A 17,773-nucleotide genomic window follows, 5' to 3' on the forward strand; every position below is an offset into this window, starting at 1 on the left:
GTATAAACCCTCAGCTTGGGTTGTATTTCTGAGTGGTGCCCAAAAATGCAAGGGAGTTTATTTTCACCCGTGCATAGGAGCAGCCTCTCTCTTTAAAGGATGCTCTTTGCATTCAAAATTTCACATTCATGCCATTCATATACATGGGGCAAATTTGAAGAGAACAGCAGACAAGCTGCATTTCTAGCTAGCCCACTTTATAAGAAGGCACTGGGCAAGTGAAGAACAAAAGCCCTTGCTTTGTACAGTGATGAGTATACAAAGTAAATATTACAACATTTTTAAACACAGTACTAAAAATGAGCACTTACATAAGGAAAAAAACCTGAAGCCTCTTCCCAAAAGAGATTTTCCTAACCTACATTATTTTAAGTCTCCAAAAAATACAGTCTAAATGATTCTCTGTTCCCAGAATTACTATTTTTTAAACTCTATACAGAAAAGAATAAAAAGGGCTGGCCAACCTGATGAGGCCTTCCTGCTGTTTTGGGGCAAAGGAATAAAGTAAACTGAGAAGCCAGATTTGATCCTAAAACTCTCTTCAACGACATGAGACCCAGCAATAGCAAAGGGACAGACTGGCTGGTTATTTTAGCCAAGTGCACGTGTGCTCCTGTCTGCTTGCAGCCCACAGCTGCTGAACTAGGCAGTGGGACCAAACAGGCACATGGGCAGGCATCTTTAAGTAGAAAAGAATATAAGCAGCAACGTTTGGGTTCAGATTTCAAATGCACCACTGTCGAGCAGCACTCATATCCCGCGTCACGGTGCTCACTGCAGCTCTACTTTCAGGGCACTCAGCCTCGTTCATGAATTAAAACAAGCAGCAGAGGAAGGGTTCACCTGTTCTGCAGTATGACACCTTAAGAGCATGTCAGTGAGACCAGGATTAGAGCCATAGTTTGCTCAAAGAGATGTGAGGATGCTGTGTTGTGGGGGGAGGGGGAGGTATATAAGTGCCTGAAGACAGCTGCCCTCATTTCTGCTCTCTGCTTGGATGTTTTCAGCACAACCACGAGCGCCCGCCCAGGCACCAGCCCCAAGACACCACAAGGAGGCTAATAATCTAATCCTCTTTTCACCACCCCCTGTACAGAGCTTGCAATTTAACAACAAAAAAAAGTCATAATAGCGGGGATAATTATGAATACCCACATGTAATCTGACAATAGGAACAACTCAAGTAACCAAACAATATTAAAATCAGCAGGAGACCAGAAAGGAGGGCTCAGCTTATATGGTTTGATGCCACCATTTCTGCTAGTTATTAGTGCCCTTTGCAAACACACATCCTTCCTTCCCCAGTAACAGCCCATTTCTGTTATTTTCTACTGAAGAGTAAAAAAGAAGACTCCTGGTCTCTGCTATGCACTGAACAAGTCAGAAGCCAAGTTACTCTCTTCCACTGTTTCTAGGGTTGTCTTCTAGACAGCAGATTTCTCCAGCTATGCCCACATGCTTCCACACCCTTCGCAACAAACAATACATAATGGTCATCTTCCTCTCCTGTCTCCGCTAGAAGGCTTCTGTACCCTGGACATACCTGGGACACTGCCAGATTACTTCTGTCCAGCCCTTTGGTTGTGTCTAAGCAAAGGCATTTTAATAAAGCATATGGACTCTTTGCAGCACTCAGATTTTTACCTTGTTGAGCTACATATCACTGGGCAGAGGCCCACCAGCTGAGGAACTCCTGGCCTTTCCCAGGGATTGGAGTGTTTTTACAGCAGGAAAAAATAAAAATTGCTATTTTAAACCTCAGTTCTAAACATTGCAGTTTAGGGCAAGATGCAAATCCAAGTATAAACAGCTGCTGAACTGCCTACAGCCAAACCATAGAAATTAGATATTTCTTATTTTTAAGGATATAATCAAAGTGCTTCTTGTATACTTGAGAACCACTTTAAACCCAATGAGTAGACAGGACTCTACTCCTTCCCATAAGCAGCTATGTAAGTTCTGCTTTCCCTCTACATCTCCTAGGTACCTTATACTAAATGTAATCCTTTGGTAAAAGTATTACTTAAGATAAATTGGCTCTAGAAACATATGTCCTCACTAATGAGAAAATTAAGATGACTTGATGAGTATTTTACTAATTGTACATTGAAGATAACTCTGAAATTTAATACACTTGAATTCATTCATTTACATGAAAAAGCCTGCATCACTACAGAATAAAAGCATCTTGTAGCAGGCACATGTGTCCAAAGGATCTGTTGCAGCAGCATATTGTATATGAGTCAAACATGAAGAAAGGCTTACATGCCTAATGGCTTGCCTGTTTTCTACCCCTCCCCAAGTCAGCTTCCTGGATGGCAGGAAAGTCATGCTTCCTTGGTTGGGACAGACAACATACCACTCCTTTTGGATTTTGGAAGCAACAGCAAGTTCACATCCATTACAGGTCAGTTAAAAACCGATAATGAAAAGATTTAATACATCTTTTGATCTAATCAGTTAACGCACAAATATGAAATACAATATTCAGTTCAACTCAGCCATCATTTGGAATGTGGGACCACGTGGGGCTCCACACACACAAAGCATGCCTGCCAGTAACCTGCCAGAAGGTTAGGGAAGGATCCTGACCCTCACCTTTTATATGAACAGTACAAAGTTATGCTTTGGAACCTTGAATTAAAAGCACGACTGGAGAAGCACACTAACAGAAGGCAATGGAGGATTGCCTTCCAAGTAGGGCTTCTCTCCCCTTACACCCTGACAAGAAGTCCCATTAGTGCACACACACGATGAAATCTACTCAGTACAAGCTTTCCTGAGTCAGACCTGCCTACTACTGCTTATGGTCTTGACTTTCGAGCCAAACATTAGCAACTAACATAACAGCACAGTCATCTGGAGAGCTGTTTGATTTTGTACAGCTTTTTGCTACTTGATCCCTAGGAACTGCACTCACAGAACCAGGGCCTATGCCTTAAGCGTGCTGCTGTGCACCTCACAGGTAGAATTGTGATGAGCCATGCTCAGAGAACACAGAATGAGGCCAGAAATGTGCCTCCTGTGCGATACAGGTACAAACACAGCTACACTTAAAGGCAGCACCCTGGGGGTACAAGACAATGAGATCAAAGAAAAGAGGGAGAACTGAAAGGGATTAATAGGATGCAGACAGAAGAGCACAGGGTCCAGAAAAAGTTATACCAGCAAACTAACCAGGAAAGTCTGGTGCCCTTGGACAACTCAAAGGAATCATTGCATCATCTTTTTGCAGAAGACCAAGCTTAAGTCATATATACTAAGGCCAGCCTATAAAGGGGCAGCTTATTACAGGAAAAAAAAAGGATAGAAAATACAAAAATAAAGAATAAACTGCACACCAAAAAAATACCAGGTACTCAGGGCTCATTCCACTTCGAGCAGCAAAACAGCTGTTCGAAGTTGCTTTGAAACAGTTCATGACTATTAAAATGCATAAGATATCCATCTGTGGTATGCAGTTCTGAGACACTTCACAGAATGTCAGGATTAGAAGGGACCTCAGAAGGAGAATACAGCTTTAAAATTAAAAAAAAAAAATCACCATAAACAAAGATACTTTGACACAAAGCATATCTGCTGGTCTCACTAACTGATTGAGCAGGACCTCAAGATGTTCAGCTCTGTGCTTCATGTCACAGAACAAGTTGAGATTACCTGAAATACTCAATTAGGTATTTTGCAAACCGCAAAGCAGAAAGCATGTAAGGCGTTTATGATAAACAGTTGTTTATGTTTTCCAATGTAAACTAATTCTTACTTTCACAATTTGGGTGAGTTTTTGTTCCATGCTTCCCCTTCTGCCTCCCCCTCCCCACCCAAAGGATATCAGTCATTTTCTAGTCAAAACTGCTCTAAGCAGTTCAGAACACTAACAGTTTGTTTCTGTAAATGCACAGCATGCATGTATATTCCTGTTTTGTATCTGCTACCCTATCAGAGCTCTGCTTCCACCACAGAAGTTCTTTACAGAGGAAGAAAGCCAGATTTTAGGTAACATTTATGTAGCATACAATAAAGCCAAGTTCTCAACTTCTTGTGCAAGTACACAAGAAGATTTTAAGATTTGGTTTTAAGGTGTCTTTTATACTCTCAAGAAACCATAACTTATATTTGCCTAATTCTTACTTTAGTCATATCAGAGTATTACAAGAAATATTCATCTATGAGCAGCAGTTTGGTAGAAGAGGTTATTGATACAATCAGTACAGTACACGCTCCCCCAGAACGTTAAGATGCACGTACACAGCTCTAGAAAATTATGTCAAAAGATCTCCAGGAGAAAACACACAGGTAACAAGAGGTTAAGCTTTGCTCTTTGGCCAAGCTCCATTTATAATCACAGTAAATTCTGATGATGAGAGCAAACCAAAATTCAAAACCAAAAATATTTTTCAAGGAAAGCCACAGTATTATTAATATTATGTTTTAACATTCTCCCAGTATTTTTGGCTGCAAAAACTCTTCTTGGCCAAATGACAGCCTGCAAGCAAACTATAAATATGCTCACACTGATAGCAGATTAAAGTACTCGCACTCTTTTGGTGTGAATTACCCCTGAGTAGCTTGCATCCTCATCTTATGTACACCCTCAATGCCTCCAATAGTCCACACTGCAATTGCTTTTTTCATTCAGAGATCTTAGCATGTTTTCAGCAGATGTATCATCAAGTGTTTTACATGCCAATCTGTTTATCATTAAGATGAAAAATCAATATGTCTGAATCGAGCGTAAACAGAAGTTGAATGTTCAAGCTGTCATTGAAAATGACGTACAATTATAGAATATGATTTGCACTTGGCAAATCACTATTTCCTAAGAAGGGCAACAGACAGTAGCAACAAACTTTTCACAGCAACTCAGTGCAGTGCCACTTATAGCCAGGGAATTCATTTCATGACTGCAAAAAAATACCTACGTAACCAGAAAGAGCAATAAGCAAACAATCACTGTTAAATTTAATCATTATGTATGTTTAGTTGATGAGAGAACATGTCACTTTATGTTACTGGGCTGAGTCCAGATTTTTATTTAAAACAGAAGTACTGAAAATAATAACTTCAAAAAAAATACTCCGGGGTTTCTGTTCCGGACCATTAATTTTTCAGTCAAATCAAACTATCATTTAATTGAATCCTGATGCTGGGACTTGGATTCTACATTAAAAAAAACTGGAAACTAAAGCATATAACAATAATTTGTTATGCTGAGCAATTCATCCCAATATGTCAAGAAAAAAAAAAGGCAAACTCAAAATTATGTTAGCCTACTTTCTACAATGACACAAAACTAGTAACAAAAATAAACAAACCTCTGTCCCAGCCAAGAAACAAAGCCATTAACCATCATTTCCTCCAAGATATACTTAGAAGTACACACAAAATGAAAGAGAATACAGCAAGAGGGGAGATTTATATTCAACATAAAGAAAAATCTTCTTTACAATACAGGTGGTGAGGCAGTGGCACAGTTTACCCAGAGAGGTGGTGGATGTCCTGTCCTTGGAAACATCCAACATCAGTCTGGGAGGGGGGTCTTTCAACACTTGATGGAGTTGTAAGAGTCCCTGTTCATTGCAGGGAAGTTGAACTAGACAGCCTCTCAGGGTCCTTTCCAACTCAAACAATTCTATGATCTATAAATACTCGTAACATCTGCATGAAAAGCCAAGTAATTCCAAATTTTCAGGTATCCTCTGAGCCAATACAACTACATAGGTTTTCATAAGCAGTAGAGAGGAATTTCAAAATAAAAAAAATACCTCTAAAGTTGTGTCACATCAAGTACATAAACACAACTAGGACAGGGAGAGTTGTTTCTCTTCAAGCCTGTACAATCAATGAGTGTACAGAGGTGTAAAATCAATTGCCGTACAGAGTTTTAGGTTAAGTTGGATTATGGCAATGGAAAGATAATAAGTGAAAAACACTTACTGATGTTGCAGGCTCACAATATTCTCCACGAGGAGTGATCTCCAGGAAGAGATTCTTCATCAGTGGCAGCCAACACTTAAATGGGATCTAGGAGAGGTGGAGCCTGGCTCCACCTCTTCTGGTAGCACAGGTGAATTGCCTTCACATGTGCTCCCGTGGCTGACTCATTGCTTGCCACAGGTGGTCAATCAGAGGTTCAGTGCTCTAATTATGATCTTGCATTTTTGCCTCCTAGTTACTTTCTATTAAAATAAAAAAAGTAACTGAACTCTGTAACCAAAGAAAAAATGTGTTTTTTACTATGCAGGCAGAAAAAAGCATTAGCTTCTTCCATATGTAAAGATCACCGGGGATTGCAAAGTAAAGGAGCACTGCTACCCTAATGATCTGATTTGGAAGAGTAAACTTTATAACTTCACCCTCTGCCACATCTTTATTTTATTGCCACCAATAGGAGCATTAAGCACTTAGCACATCTACAGATTGTACCAGCAATCTCACTGCTGTAAGTTAAGCACCTTGCTGCTTATTTAGGCTTTTCTAGAGATATTCCTATCACCGCATTTTACTCCTTCCCATCAGCTCAGTCAGGTTACAGAACCAAAGGGTACACTTTAACATTTGTATTATCAGGTGCTTTTAACAAACATCCAGAAATGCAGCAGCCTTCAAATACACAATGAATAGACAAGCCTACACATCAGTGTGTTGAATTGCACAATCAGGTTTTTGCTTTTTTGTTTGTTTTGTTGGTTTTTTGTTGTTGTTCAGGAAGAACATGCAAACATGTTTTAGTCTCCAAAAGACATATCTAAAGTGCTTTAAATGGAATTTATTGTATAATATCCCTAATAAATATAACAGCTTAATGATTTAGAACAGCAAGCTTTGCTAAAGATCATTAAATGCTAGCCTGATAAATAAGCTTTGATTTTTTTTAATATATTAAAATCCAGAGTTACTTCGCCTCCCATCCCAAAAAGAAAAAGGAAAAAAAATAAAACCCAGCATTTCCCACACCACTGCTAAAACTAAGACTCCCTCACCATTAGGTAGAGAGCAGCGAAGAACTCAACATATGGAAGATAGGGGTATAAAATATAAAAATTTATATATATATAAAGCAGATCAATTGTGTCCAGTTACTTGTTTTGTTATAAGATAGCATATAGTTCTCTTGTGTATTCATTTATTATCTGCTTAAAACATTAATACTGCTGGATCAGAAATACAGCAATCTGCACAAACTCAGTACAGTTTCAGAGATTCTAATAGAAAAGCAGAAGGCATAGATGTATGCAGGAGGTATATTTGCCTTCTTTCTCACACCAAAATATCAGGAAGAACAAAGGACTGTTACACTAAAGAGTGAAAGTAGGAGCTTTCTAAATACACCAGGCATTGCTTTCCCTTGAAAACTTCATGCTAGCTTGAGAGCTAATGAAATAACATAACAAACCAGGAAAGTAAGTGTCTGAGCTACACGCAGATATTGCCAAACCCATGAGCAAACAAGACCCTAAGATTACTGAGAAGCAGAGGCAGCAGTAGAAATATGATTAGCTAAGAACAGCCTACAGGTTTTACCTACCACATCATCCACAGGTAAAATCCTCTTCTCTATAGATTAACGCAGTCTATTCCATTACCACATGGGTTGTTCTTTCTAACCCTGTGTTTGCTGCATTAGCTACTCAGAAGTCATAACTAGGATCCCATAAGACACTTCATTCTCCTCCAGCTTGTACAATACAACTATTAAAAGGCTTGAACTAATATGCCCATCCACATAACAAAGTTATTAACTACTAAAAACAAAACTTTCTCTGAAATACGTTAAAGCAAATCTGTTAAAACCCTTAGCTCCTTCATGGTACTCAGACCCAAAAATAGCCCTCTTACAGCTGGTGTTTAGAGTGCCAGCACCTGACTGGGATCAGCAGGTGTTAGAAGTTACAGGAATTGTGCTGTTAATTGTCTCTGAGTGTGTTTTTCTCCAGTATTTAGGGTTCCCTTAAACTACTGTTGTAAGATCATTGCTTTTAGTTGTCTGTAGCAATACTAAATGCTAACTGGGGAGGCATTGTGTGTTGAAGGTGCATTCTTTAAAAAAAAAAAAAATAGGGAGGGGGAAAAAAAAGCAAAAAGCAAACACTGGGTAAGTGCATGGATAAGTCTTGACAGGACAAGGAGGAATGGTTTCAAACAAAAAGAGATTTAGATTGGATATAAGGAATTCTTTTTTCTACAGTAAGCATAGTGAGGCCCTGGCAAAGGTTGTCCAGAGAGGTGGGATACCCTGTTCTTGGAGGCACCCAAGGTCAAGCTGGAGGGGCTCTGAGCACTTGAAGGAGCTGTAGGTGTCTCTGCTCACTGCAGGAATTTAAACCAGATGGACATTAAAAGGTCCCTTCCAACTCAAACAATTCTATGATTATCAGAAGAAGAGAAAGGCAAAATATCTTTCCTGTATTAGTAAATTATGCATTTAAAAAAAAAAAAAAAAAAAAAAGAAATTTCTCAAATCTTGAGAACTTTTGGCATACTAACGCTTTCCAAGTAAGACCTGCTATTTAAAGGTAGGTGGGGTTCTGCTTTAGGTATGTTTTCCGTAGGAAAATACATCAGGCTAACTTCTAATCCTCATAGAATCTGTGTGTAAACATCCCCCAAAAGGGAAGCTAAAATGTATGTGTGAGATCTGGGCTCTGGAGTGGGAAAGCTCCAGAAGTGAGCCCTCTGGCAGGGCTCTCGGACAGGAAGATTGTAATCAGCTCTGTAACTCATCCTTCTAAGTCAAGCACAAAAAAAAAAAAAAACTTAAGGAATGCCTGAATGATCTAAATATGCCTTCCTTTTATATCTTCCTATCATCTGCAAATAAAGGATTACTTGCTGTTTGTACCATAGCTCAGCAGGTGTGACAAGCAGCCCCAAAATGGAACGCTTTGTGTTTCATTCAGCAGATTAGGAAAGCCCACAAACAGGTTTGCAAAAAAACAACCTGTCATTTGATACAGACTGGGCAGGCACTGCCTCCACTGCACAAGAGCTGACGTTGCCAGGCCTTTTTGGGTACCAGGAAGAGCTGGAGTTTGGCATGCAATGATGCTGCTGCCTATCACACTCCTTTCCCTGCCCACTCCCAATTGTTCAGCCTGCCCAGCCACTGCCCAGCTGCGTACCTGCCTGTTCCCTGAAAAAATTATGCTGTCTGCTGCAGCTGTGACTCCTGTTTTAGTGTTTGGAAATTTTTTCTTTCACTCCCTCATCTGTGAAGTGCCAAGGAGCTCAGCTGTTCAGCATTTCTTTGGGAAGGCATGGAGAAGCCACAAATGGGCTGCCCTCATTTTCCATGGGAGGAGTCTTAAACTGAAAGAGGGAAAGAAAGAGAGAAAGGCAACTTGAGGCGGGTTTTCTGTTGTTTTGTGTGTGTGTGTGTGTCCTCGCCTTCTATGAACTGAAGAATCTCAAAGTTTTCACCCTCACCACGTTTTGAACATCTCTCTCACATGTCTCAGAGCAGCAGAGGGAGTGCCCCTGCCTATTATTCATCACCTAGCTATACTTGGGGGGAAGCCTATATTTCAGCCTTTCTCGTCTCTTTGCAGAGACGGTAGAGTCTGCTACTGAGAGTAGTCAGAGGAGATCTTATCACGCCTTTTAAAAGGATTCTTCTCCCCAACTAAGCAAAGTAGGAGTGGCCAATGTCATCTATATTCATGCCATGTTTTATAGCTCAAACATCAGATTGCTCCTGCTGTAATCCAGTTTGTAAAGCATGTTTGGAGGGAATGAAAACAAAGCAAAAAGTTATTTTTTTCACTGAGTGTAGATCAAAAGGCTTACATGCTGTACTTTTACCACAAAGCAAATGTTTGTGCTATGTAAACTCCCAACAATTGAGATTATAATGAAAGCACTAACAGACATTTTTATTGACCTACAGCTCACTTATAATCACAGGTATGTTCAGTAGCTTTTAAAATCCAAGAGGACAGAAATAACTTCCTGGCTGTTCTTATTGCCCAGTGTTTTCTGAGCCTCCCTGCTTTGACGTGGGCTTTCATTTCATTGGGAGGTTGTTGCCACAAAGCATTCACAGTGCCTGCATTCCCAGCGCTCCAAGGCAAAAAAGAAAATAAATTAAAGTCAAATGGGCTGTGTGAAAATGTTTGGGGCTCAGAAATCAGGAGGGGAAACAATAACCAGAATCAGCAATAGCTGCCCAGCAGCAGACAGAGACAGGGAAATGAGCTGCAGAAAGATCTCCTTATGACCTCAATAACTTTTGCCTACCAAATTTAAAGGGCCTTTTGACTTCCTCCCCAAAGGGTGCATGGAGATTGTGTTCATTTAAGGAGCATAGGAAGGCAGCACGGCTCTCATCCCCAGCAATGGTGGCATGATTAAGCCCAGGCCAGAATAAGCCCACAAAATAAGGCCAGTAAACAGCAGACAGAAAAAGCGTGATATGCCCGTGTGGAAAGAGTTCAGTCGTGAGATCGATGACTGCGTGAGATCGTAGTTACTGCGAGCAAATCCATAAACATGCATTCCTCAATAATCCACGGAGCTGAGTTAGCTACAGTTGGCAGATGGATTCCCTATCTGCCTCTCTGAGCAGAGCAGTGCTGTACATGGCAGCCATCCTCGTGAGGCAGTACTACCGCTGCCAGGGAAGGCCGTGGGACAGGAGCGAGTTCCATGTTGTGCAGGACCCGCTCTGTAGGCCCTGCTCACGTTCAACAGGGCAGCACCTGTGGGCATCTCATGGCTGGGAAGCCAGGCTCCTGAAAGGAGACAAACCTGCCCTCAGGTCTCTTCTTCCTTGTCTGCTGGAGCGGTTTGGACACAACAAACACATGTAGATTCCTTTTTTTCACCGTTGCCAAAAAGAAGCACTAAGAACCTTTTACCTGTCCTCTTCAAGCCCGATTTCAAAGTCAGTGTCTTTCTGTCTGGGTGAAGCAGAGACATTCCTATAGGCTGTATATAAACTCGTCTTACAGTTTAGGGCTTTGGTGTGTGGTGTTTGGTTTTTTTTTTAGCCGGAAATCTTTCCAACTCTTCTTTGCATTTTATTATACGTACGCTCTGTTTCCAAACATTTTTTTTTATAAGCTGTCCAAACATGCCTAAGTATGGCTTTATGTGATTGCCGCGATGTCATCAGGAGCCATTTCATCTAGCCTACCACATTAAGCTAACTATAAATTTGAATAACAGATCACATCATAAATTCCATCAGAACAAATATTTTTCTAAAAGCATTTAACGTTTTCTCTGACATGGGATGCCAGAACAGCTTCATATAAAAGTACAAGTTAAAAAAAAAATAATGAAGCAATGCTGAACTGGTGAAGAAAATTTGCCATTATGTTTCCAAGCGAAACACTTTTTAAAAGAACTGTCTAATAAGGAGCCAGCTCTTTGACACGGTGCGTTACAGCAAGTAAGCAACTTGGCTGCGCTCCCAGGCAGAGAGCAGCTCACTGGGTGCCACCACATTGCTCTTACATGAGAGGTTTCCCCAGTTGCTGCTTAATATGTTAACCTCTTCTGGGCTCTGTGGGGAGAGCAGGGACACCAGGTCAGGTTCCGTCACAGCCAGCGAGCAGCCTGGGGTCAGACCATGGCATGTCTCACTATTTCTCTGTGAAGAGGCATGACGGTGGCAGTGGCAGCAGGGTGCTGGTGGCCATGGCAGCATGGTGGTGGCAGAGCTGCCTGAGGCATCCATGAGCCTGCCTGCTTCTAGTGGGCTCTGAAGGCCACAGAGTGGAACAATCTCAATGCACACCAGAACCTGACTGTTATGCCTCAAAGTCTTCTTGAAATTTCAAAATTGCACAAATGCACACCAGACCCTTTCCCAAACAATTTTACCAAGAAAAAGTGGCAGACATAGGGTGAGAGACATATTCCAGGGCCTCCATGGAGAATGGGAGCAGCAACCATGAAGGACCACTGCCACAATGGACTGCTGAGGGCCATGGTAACTCACATCAGGGCAGGGATGGTCTGAGGGCTCATGGATGGCACACGTCAGCTGGGACACTCCACAGACCTGTGGTGACCCACAACAGGGTGGGGACACCCCCAACAGACAATAGCTGGGCAATGCCCATGCACTGATTTACCCCAACACTACTATGAAATGGCTTTCAAAGAGGCTAGGTGCCATTTTCCCCACAGAAGTGCTGGATTGATAAAGTCACACTGCCCATCACCATCCAGCACAGAAAGTTTCAGCACAAGAAAGTGTGCAGCCTGAAATGTAGGCTTTATCTCTTCACGGCTGACAGAAAATGAAGCAAGGGAAGGGAACACCACCACAGAGAAAATGTGGGATATTTTATAGCACAGGGTTTAAGCTGCAGGTGCAGCACTACTGCAATGATCTTAATGACCACTGCAGTTTCAGGTTTATGGAGAGATTTTAATTCTGTTAGGAAGAAGGAAAAAAAAAATAAAGCAAACAAACTTATTTTGGATAATTTTATTTTGATGAAATTTGCTTGGGTTTTTCTGCTTCCTCAGTGAGAAGCTGTGATGGGGAAAAGAGACCTGTGCTGAGAGATGGAAGATTTCTGACATGTTCTTAGATTTAAGATGGTTTACACACACACACAGAGAGAGAGAGAGAGATAAATCAGTGGCAACTTGAAGACCTTGGAAAACAGAAAGATGAGAAAGTGATTTGCTGCGAGGAATGACATGAGGAATGACATGATATCTGTTGGATACTTACTAGATGCTCTGGTTACTCCATCTAGAACACTGTGAACAGGCTGGACGCAAATCATGACGTCAGACGTCCCAGAAACTGTGCAAGAGGAAAAAGCCTAAGTGACACACATTTACCTCATCTTCAGTAAGCTTCTTCACAATTAGTTCATAACCAATAAATAAAACAAAAGTAATAAGAGATACTCTCTTTTGTAACAAAACCATGGAATTCAGATATGTTGGAGTCATTCTGGCATTATTTTCACTCTTCTCATTCAGAAGCATTCAGACCAGAGCCGAGCACCACACAAACACTCTACAGACTGAACATTTTACAGCTTGAGGGATGGAGTAGCACCAAAAAAACACGAAGTCCAGCAGAAGCAGCTATGTGACAAGCATGGCAAGGAGAGTGAGCACAAACAGTGCGAACACTCACAGCATGAGCAATGAGATCCGGCACGCCGCAGCCATCAGAAGGTGTGACACCTGCCTGGTTTCCGGATGAGAGCAATAGGAAGGCAGTGAGCTGGGACACCCCAACAGTAGCAGTACTGTTAGGCTATACCTGTTTTTTGAAAAATGTGACATCCCCTTCAGCCTACACCTGCAGCGCTTAGCAGAAGGTCTAATTTCACCAAGCATGGATGAAAATGAATTAAGCAACTACATGGAGATCTTGGATTTCCATAAGCTTTGGACAAGATATACAAAGCAACGTAGAAAGCCATGTTAAAAAAAAACCCTCCAAGTGGCACCCCTTCTAGGGTTTCTCTGCTAAGCTCTCAAATCCCCCAAATTTGAATCCAGCTCCTACAAGGAAACAAGGGGTGGTTTCATTCAATTGCTGAACTACAACATGACACTACTGAGAAAGAAGTCCAATGACAGTACTGCAGAGTCAGATACATAGGGAGAAGAAAGACATGTTAAGTACACTGAGCTGGACATGGGATATGAGCAAGCTATGGGCTGAAAAGTCCTGTCACAAATGACTGAAGCCATACAATGAGGCTTGAAAACCAGTGCTAGGTCGTCTAATCCTCATTGATAAGTGTTGCCACTGCACAAACTAGTCTGTGAGGAGATGAGGCTCAACAGGGAGTGTAAGGCTTAGGTCTAACCAGACAATCCTGGTTGCTGCAGCTCAGCAGCTGGCTCATGAGTGATGGGTGGCACACACTGATGACACAGACATCATCAGCCCTGCTCAGAGGTGAGACATGAGCTGGTCAGACCGGCACGTGCGGAGAAAGGGCAGCGATCCTGCATAGCCCATAAGCATAACCACACACTGAGCAGGAGCCCTCTGAGCATTTGCAACCTGGGCTGGGATGCTGCTATGGGGTGGACAGAATGAGAGAGGCCAGTGTAGGTGTTAACCCCATCCCTCTGACTCTGCTTTCTGATTCTGAAATAAGGAGTGAATGAATACAAAACAGGAGAAGAGAGAAAAAAAAAAAAAAAAAAAAAAGGAGGGAGTGGAAGATGCCTGTAAGCAACAGCTTGCTTTGTCCTGAAGAAACAGCAGGCAGAGCAGGAAGAAGGAGGAATGTGCCTGTGTGTGTGCACCATGTGGGACAAAGGCAGCTCCTTTCCTTTCAGCCCTACTGGAAAGCCCCACTGTCATCTCTCAGCCTTATACGCCTGCATATGAGCAACACCACGCACGACGTGCTTCTTGGTGTCTTTGATAACAGGTTTCTGGTGTTGATCTTGTATGAATTTTCCTTTTGGAAAAATGTATGCATCTAGTTTTGATGATATTCCGTTATCGGGCTGCAGACAAGTTGCAGGCTTGCGTGTCTGGTGGATGCAACACACACACATACATACATACACGCGTTCACCTCCTTCCCCCCTCGTGCTGACCTCTCTCCACACTTCTCCACCCCAACCCTATGCGTCTGCCCCGTCCTCATTACCTCCCCAGCTCCAGGGCAGCTCCTCTCCCTGTGCTGCCGGGGGAAGGAGCTGCGGAGCTGCTCTGGGGCGGGGGAAGGGGGGGCTCTGCCTCTGCCCCGGGACTCGCTCGGGTAACGGGGTGGGGGCGAGGATAAGGCTGAGGCCGCGGCGGTGGGAAGGAGAGTTTGGGAATGGTTAAAAAAGTTCTCGATAAGCAAATTCAGCTGCTGTCAGAGAGATTCCCCCCCCCCCCCCTTTTTTTTTTTTCCTCTCCCTCCTCCTCTCTCCCTTTTTATTTTTAAGGCAGTTGATGTGGTAATTAAGAATTTGGTGAGAGCCCGGTCAGGTCATCTCGTTTCTCAGATCAGAGCCCCATCAGAAATTCTTTCAAGTGTCCTTCTGCGTCGCCAAAGATGACAACAGCAAATCAATAAGCGCTTGAAATGAAAGGGGCTGCCGGCTAGCCCCCGAGGCTACAGATTTTCGCACCGCCGCTCTCTTTTTCTGAACTTCTCGCGCTGTGCGCTGCCTCTCGTAGCGGAGCCGCCTTTATGCCTATGCTCATGACGAAGGTAAGCTCTCGGTTCGCACACTATCGCGACACAGGCTGCTGCCACCCGCTTCCCCGGGACATCGCAGAACTGGAGGGCCCAGGTGGTGCCTCCCTTTCCCTCTCCTCCTGGAAAAAAAAAAAAAAAAAAAAAAAAAAAAAGGAATTAATAGGAGAGGGATAAGGGATCAAAGGAAAGAAAAACAAATACGGGGCTTGAGGTTACTTTGTGCTAACGGAGATCGCTGCGCCCCATTCGCACTGCCGTCCTCACCCCGGCGTGCCCCGATGTACCTAACGAGCGGGCTCCACGGGGCGCCTTAATTGGGCAATTCATTAGGTATTCTTTTAGTTCGAGTGGTTAAGTACTCATTTCGAACCGATGATAAAACGGCCGGAAAACGCGAGGCAGGGTCCCTGTAATTTATATGCAAATCGCTGCGTCCGTTCGAAACGCTTAATTTTGGAACAATCATTGTGTTGTAGCTCCGGGATCAGCCGTCCGAATGAGCAATTTTGAAACCAGCTCTGGACGGGAAGAAAATATTCGAGCAGCCCAACAGATCGATAGCGTCTGAGCGTGTTAGCAGAGCGGCCCTAGGTATCTCCATACGCGTTCGCCGCCAGATAAGGAGCGCAGAGAGGCGGGGGGGGGGGGGGGTTGAGGGACGGAGAGCTGTGAGCACAGTCTGCCAGCGAAAGCAATCAGCTCTCGGCGCTGCGCAGCAGAACTCCGCTCTCCTCCGATCCCTCCGCGGAGGCCGATGGAAGACACCGAGGGACGTTCCGTGCCCGCACGGTGCCGGCTGGGGGGGTTCTTAATTTTCATTTCTACCGAAGAGAACCCCGGGCCGAGCCCTTTCCGTCCGCCGCCCTCGGGCTGTCACCTCCGTGGCGGCTCTTTGAGCGGCCTTTGCTTCCCGGATTTGTGCTCTTCCATTTCTCGTTTTGACAGAAGGGGAGAGAAAAAATTGGAATCCGGGCATTCAGGCGGCTCCGCGGTTTCCAGCCACCCTGGACCCTCTTCCACAGCAGCATGTTTAATGTATTCCCCGGTGACTCCGGGCATTAATTAGTTGTTTAATAGGAGTATGACTAAAAATGTAAAAGAAGGATTAGGAGCGTGAAACGTATGTCCAGCTCCTTCCACACACTCGAGGAGGGAATGAAAATCACCCGCTCTCCTCTGTTCCTCCAGGAGCCATTTGCATTTCCCACCAGCTGCTCACTTGGGCTGCAGAGGGGTAACGAGGGTGAGAGCGGGGTCGGGCTGCGCCCCGCGGGGCTGCGCACCCGCGCAACTCCCCGTTATACCCCGGGAAACGCCGGCTGGGAGCCGGCAGTGCTGCCTCTCCTTCCTCGGATGCGCCGGGAAAAGTGGGTTTCATTCGGCTCTGAGGTCCCGAGGACAGAAGCGGGCATCCGAGGGCGCGCTCCTTCCGTTTGTTTCTCCCATAGAACCCGACACATCAGCGAGGGGCACACGGCGACAGCAGCCGCAAACCCTCCGCTATGCTGCGCTGCGTGGGGCCGGAAAGCAGAGAGCTCCAATGCACCGCCGCTAAATCTTTGCAAAACAGCCACCGATAGACCGGGTGCTGCCCTCGAACTGAGAAAATGTGTAAAGAAAATGTATCTTTCTTTCTTTCTTCCTTTTTTTTTTTTTTTTTTTTTTTTTTTTCCGCGTAGTCCCTCCAGAAACAAAACTATGGAAATGCTGCGGGAAAAAAAGCGTTCGGTTTGGTTTGTTCTAAGTAAATACATCCGACTTCGTTTGTTTCTCAAACGCCGAAAACGGCTTAAAATCGAAAACCTCTCCCTCCGCCGCCGGGTCGGGGCCGTTCGGGGCAAACGGGGCCAGGAGTGATCCCGGCACGAAAGAGCAGCGCGGGGCAGAGAGGCATTTTGGCTGCCTCGGCTCTGCGCTGGTGGTCGGATGGAAACAATAACCCCGCGGATTTGGAGAAAACACTAAAAGAAGAAGTAAAAAGGAAAAGAAAAGAAAAGAAAAGAAAAGAAAAGAAAAGAAAAGAAAAGAAAAGAAAAGAAAAGAAAAGAAAAGAAAAGAAAAGAAGGGAGGAAAAGAAAAAAGGGGAAAAAGGGAAAGAGAAAAAGGGGAAAAAAAAGATAGAGGAAAAAGAAAGAAAAAGATGGGAAAAAAGACAAAAAGAAAGGAAAAAGAAAAAAGGAAAAAGAGAGATAAAAGAGGAAAAAGTGAAAAAGAAAAAAAGAGAGAAAAAAAAAGGAAAAAGAAAAAAAAAAGGAAAGAAAAATAGAGAAAAAAATGAAAGAAATAAAAGAAAAAAAGAAAGAAAAAAGAGAAAGAAATGGAAAAAAAAGAAAAAAAAATAAAGAAAGAAAAGAAAGGACAGGGGGAGGCGGGTGGAAGTAGAGACTTCTCGCCACAGCCCGGCGCTGCGTCTCTGCACCTGAGCGAGGCCGGCCCGGCCTGGGAAACTTCTCGCACACAAACTCGCGCCTCCCGGGCGGGCGGGGCGCACTCTACGCGGGCGCGGAGGGGCCTCGGCCGCCCTCTCTCTCTCACCTCGGCTCTTCTGCGGCCACTCAGCCCTCCTGCCGCCGCCGCCGCCTCTCCGCCGCCTGCCCCCTGCGCCCGCGCCCGGCCCCGCGCAGCGCAGCGCCGCGGAGCCG

General features: G+C 43.9%; 1 long non-coding RNA gene across 1 annotated transcript in view; it reads right to left on the reverse strand.

The window, feature by feature from the left end:
- The window catches only part of LOC149918199 (uncharacterized), a 48,163-nt gene extending 42,155 nt beyond the window's left edge, over positions 1-6,008 (reverse strand). Inside the window, exon 1 of the long non-coding RNA XR_016466441.1 lies at positions 5,935-6,008. This is a non-coding gene — a long non-coding RNA (uncharacterized LOC149918199). The remainder of the gene's footprint in view (positions 1-5,934) is intronic.
- Between the last annotated feature and the right edge of the window lie 11,765 nt (positions 6,009-17,773).

Source organism: Phasianus colchicus, chromosome 4 (assembly GCF_987193195.1).
Source record: "Phasianus colchicus chromosome 4, bPhaCol1.hap1.1, whole genome shotgun sequence".
Lineage (NCBI taxonomy): Eukaryota > Metazoa > Chordata > Aves > Galliformes > Phasianidae > Phasianus > Phasianus colchicus.